This window comes from Gorilla gorilla, chromosome 8, assembly GCF_029281585.2.
Source record: "Gorilla gorilla gorilla isolate KB3781 chromosome 8, NHGRI_mGorGor1-v2.1_pri, whole genome shotgun sequence".
In the NCBI taxonomy this organism is placed as follows: domain Eukaryota; kingdom Metazoa; phylum Chordata; class Mammalia; order Primates; family Hominidae; genus Gorilla; species Gorilla gorilla.
This window is the reverse complement of record NC_073232.2, coordinates 8597218-8602294: the sequence shown is the minus strand read 5'-3', so window position 1 is coordinate 8602294 and position 5077 is coordinate 8597218. Positions and strand designations below refer to the sequence as shown.

The window sequence follows — 5077 nt, the reverse complement described above, 5'->3', positions numbered from 1 at the left end:
GTGAGGCTATCCGGAGGACAGGCAAGGGAGACATGGGGCTGCGGCTTCTCGGGCCTGGGCCTAGCCCCGCTTGGGCTCCGCGGATCCTGGGACCCGGGCCCCCCTCCCCAGTCCTCCAACGCATATACAGGTCGACCCCCGGAGGTCCCCTCCGCAGCTTTGGGAGTCGCCTCCCCTCTCTACCCCACCCTGTCGCATCCTGCAGTGGCTCTAGAATCCTCCCCCTTTCGCCCTCCACAGCGACCTGTTTCTCCTTCCGTGAATAATAGTGATACATTTTATTAAGCACCAACCAGTCATTTTCCTTAGCTTATGTCGCTTAATCCTCAAACTTGCATGCGAGGTGAGTATACAACCCTAGGGGCTCACAGTCGAGGGGGACGGTCACCTACCTTAAAGTGGTATCACCGGTGCCGAGTGCATAGAGTGGGGTGACGAAGCCGCGGGAAAATGAGACAATATTGGAGCGTGCATCTACTCACAGCCTTGGGAAGGTGTTTGGTAACAGGACCCATTTAAAGCATTCGTTTATTCAAGAGATATCATTTGACAAATTAACGTGTACACGTAACGCTGGAAGAGATGTACTTCGTGCTTTCATGGACTTTACAATCCAGTAGGGAGACAGACACATAAAGAGGCAGTCACACTACAATGTAGTTAGTGCTGTGAGAAGTGAAGTAGAAACATACCCTACTAATTATAGCTAACATGATCAAGTCCTTTCTAGATACCAGGCAGGATGCTAATTACTTTCCATGCATTAATTCATTGAATCCTCCCAGCAACACTATAAGGTAGGATATATATATATATATATATATATACACCATATATATATGTATATATATATATACACACCATATATATATGTGTATATATATATATATATACACATATATATATGTACACACACAATTGTTCATATATATATATATATAAACACACACACACACACAATTGGTCGTAACGTTATAAATAAGGAATTAGTCCCCGAGAGTAGAAATGATTTGCCCAAGGTCACGGAGCTCGTAAGTAATAGAGCTGGAAGTGAACCCAGGTCTGATTTTAAAACCAGTGCTTTTCCACTATATTATGGGTGAAAACTCACAAGAATGAGACGGCCTAGCAGAACTTGTGTGTTTAGGGAGCCAAGTACAGTTTGATGGGACCCTAGTGGTGGTGGTGGGAAGCAGCAGGTGCTGAGCCTGGAGAGGCAACTTGGGCTGAGATAGGACTTGGAAGCAGCTTCTACAAGGCCAGACCAAACAGTTTGGACTTGATCCAGTAAGGGAGGTGGTGGGAAGAGGTGGAAGGTTTTAAGGCAGAGGAGTGTCATGGCCGGGCTGGATAGTAGAACAGGCTGTATTAAAGGAGAGGAAGGCCAAGACTAGAAATGATGTACCAGCAATGATATACCAGGCACTATGTTAAGTGTTTTGTTTGTTTGTTTTGTTGTTTTTGAGAGTCTCGCTCTGTCGCCCAGGCTGGAGTGCAGTGGCGCGATATTGGCCCACTGCAACCTCCACCTCCCGGGTTCAAGCGATTCTGCTGCCTCAGCCTCCCGAGTAGCTGCGACTACAGGCGCTCATCACCACACCCGGCTAATATTTTGTATTTTTAGTAGAGACGGGGTTTCACCGTGTTAGCCAGGATGGTTTCGATCTCCTGACCTCGTAATCTGCCTGCCTCGGCCTCCCAAAGTGCTGGGATTACAGGCGTGAGCCACCGCGCCTGGCCATATGTTACGTCTTCTACCTGCAATGCTTCATTTAATCTTAGATGCCTGTGAGAGTGGCAACTGTTATTTTCCTCAGAGGAAGAAATTATTAGCTATGTTCAGGGACTTTATTATATTAAAGTGACATTTACTCTGAGGTGGCAGAGGGGAGCTGCCATGTGGCCCCCACTCTTTTGTTCCCCCCGGTGAACCACCCCCCTGCCCCCACCCCATGTAGCTGGGTTAATCTTGAGTTGCTGTATTTCTTGTTGCAATTTTTATTAGGTTCAACAAACATCTGAAGTTCTACTTCATACAACTGATGTATCTGAAATACATTTGCCTTTACTCTTCACACAATTGAATGAACATACGAATAATTACATAAATAACTAAAATACAAGACAAGGTGTGATTAAATACTATGAAAGGGGGAAGATGTGGTTTAGGAAAAGATTTGAAGTTGTATCTAAATTCTAGGCCTACCTGCCGGTCACCTTGATTACTTGATTTTAGCATTTGCAGACACGGTTATTTGTAAGATGAGGTGATCCCAGCTATAAAATTCTCTGAAACTATAAAGGGAATAGAGAAAGCACTTTTTGGGCATAATGTAAGACATGACTAAATGGCATATGAAGAATGGCATTTATGGGCGGAGATGAAGAGAAGACCCCTCTAAGTGAGGGTAGGGTCCGAGCAAAAGTAAGGAGATGGGAAAATGCAGAGAGTCAAAAAGGAGTTCAGTGTTTTGAGAGAACAGTAAATAGTCAGTCCCTTTTTGAAATGTTGCGGGTGAGAAGGGTGGAAAGATAGTTTGGGTCCAGAAGCCTTTCGGTACCCGTTAAGAAGTTGAGGCTTTATTCTGCTGTTAAGGCTGAATGAGAGTTTGGTTGCTAATATAACAGCAGAGTAAAATAAGAATTGTCATTTAGGGAGATCACGGTAGCAGCTGTGTGAAGAATGGATTGAAGAAAGAAAAAGAAAAGCAGGGAGACTGGTCTCAGTGGCTCTGAAAATTATTGAGAAAGATGTTAATGATCCCAGTGTAATTGGTGCTTACAGAGACTGTGCTTACAGAGAGCAAAGAACAAGTATATCTAGAATTGATCAGACTTAGCAATGGATTAGATATTGGAGGTAGGGAAGGTTGAAGAATCAAAGTCAGATTTGCAGCGTGGCAATAGTACTGGTGAAGCCAGAAAAAGGAGCCCGTTTGGAGAGCGAGTTAAATACATTTTGGACCTCATTGGCTTAGGAGTTATGACACATCCCCATTGAAAAAGCAGTCAGAAGCTTTGGACTGGAAAGTCCTTGGACACATTTGATAATTTTGAGTAAAAATAAAAATAGCTAATATTTATGGTGTGCTTTCGATGTGATAGGCACTGTTCTTATTATTTTTATATATATTAACTCATTTAATCTTCATAACAGTTCTATTAAGTACTATTCTCTGTTTTACATAAATTTAGGAAAACTCAAGGCATGGTATAAATAAAGTACTACAAAAAGAGGTACAGACGTAGTTTAAGGAGACAAGGACAGGACTAGAAGGTTGATTGGCTCTAGATGGTGACTTTGTCTCAGTTTCCACACCTGCAGACTGTGTAGCCCTGCTGTGCAGTGAGGCTGTTGTGAGAATAAATGAGAAGGATGTTGAAATTCTGTGTTGTTTGAGACAAAGAGATCTGAATGAATTTGAGACGATATTCATGGTAAACAGCTGTGAAAGGATGTTGTTTCTGTTGGAATTCATCAGTCTCAGTGAAGAAGCAGGTGAGGGGATATGGTGACATCTCAGGCTCATCCACCTCAGTGATGGTGATATAATGGGAAGAAGCCTGGTTGGAGGTCACAATCTCTGTGTTCTAGTTCTGGGGTTGCCACTGACTCACTGTGTTGTCTCTAGCACATCCCTCTTTTTCATTAATTATGAAACAGACTCAATGTCTTCCTTTATTTTCCTGTGACAGGGATGGTGTTTTATGTGCTCAGCAACATGTGTATACCTTCATTTTGATAAGATTTCCACATTTGTAGGGAAATAAATAATGTGTCAGGCTTTTTGGGCCGTATAGTTTTGGGCCTTTGAATAATTGAATCAGCCAGTTAAAGCTCTTTTAAGGCATATGACAAGTAAATATAACTAACTTAATTATTAAAATATATTAAGCTTTTAGAAAAGTTTGAGTGTTAGTTTTTATTCTCCTAGCTGTTTATAGGTAATAAAACAAGCAAATGTGTGCCAATTTACCTAAATAAATTCTTTTATTTTCAAAAACTTTAATACAAAAACTTTACAGATTTTAAACATAAATTTATTAGAGTCATCATGGCAGATTTCACTTATGTCATAACTTTATCTTTGATAATTGTAACAGTTGCACTATTAATAGACATAGTCATAACTTTATTCTCCTTTCTATAGTGTATAGATTAATTACTCTTGTCATCTTTCCTTGCCTTTTATTAATAACCTAGCTGCATAAAGTGCATAAAAAATAAAATTACAGCTGGGCGTGGTGGCCCACGCCTATAATCCCAGCACTTTGGGAGGCTGAGGTGGGAGGATCATCTGAGGTCGGGAGTTTGAGACCAGCCTGACCAACATGGAGGAACCCCGTCTCTACCAAAAATACAAAATTAGCCGGATGTGGTGGTGCATGCCTGTAATCCCAGCTACTCAGGAAGGCTGAGGCAGGAGAATCACTTGAACCCGGGAGGTGGAGGTTGCGGTGAGCCGAGATTGCGCCACTGCCCTCCAGCCTGGACAAGAGCGAAACTCGGTCTCAAAAAAATAATAAAATAAAATTACAGACTGTTCTCACACAACAATTTTTAATTTTACAAATCAAATTCAGTAGTGTATTAAAGCATAATACACTGTGACAGACTAGATTTTATTCTAGAAATACATTGGATCAGTTTTACAAAATCTGTTAATGCTCTATGTTACATTTATAAATTAATGAAAACAAAGCCTAAAAATTTTAGTCTTTTCTGGTATAGAAAACAACAGTAAAGCAAAACTAATTAGAATTAGAAAGAAGCTTTCTTAACAAGGAATATCCAAACAACTATATTCCAGATACCAACAGCAAATATTATACCAAACTTGCTTTTAATTTTAGAAAAAGGGAAGGTTGTCTGCTGTCATTGCTCTTCATCTGTATTGTCCTGAAGGGGTTGGTTAAAGCAATAAAATAGGAAATGAGAATAAGAAGAAAAAAATAAAGTAGCAGAAGGGAAAGAGACAGTTTTTATTTGTAAATGGCAGTTTTTCTGTTAATCTTCTTGAGTTTTGTGTCAGAACTAACAAGAGTTCAGTAAGATGGCTGGAGAGAAAATACAGTA

At 40.8% G+C, this 5077-nt stretch overlaps 1 pseudogene; it reads left to right on the top strand.

Annotated features, from left to right (window-relative positions):
* LOC129525064 (NADH dehydrogenase [ubiquinone] 1 alpha subcomplex subunit 8-like) overlaps nt 1-5077 on the top strand; it is a 145478-nt pseudogene that overhangs the window by 51 nt on the left and 140350 nt on the right.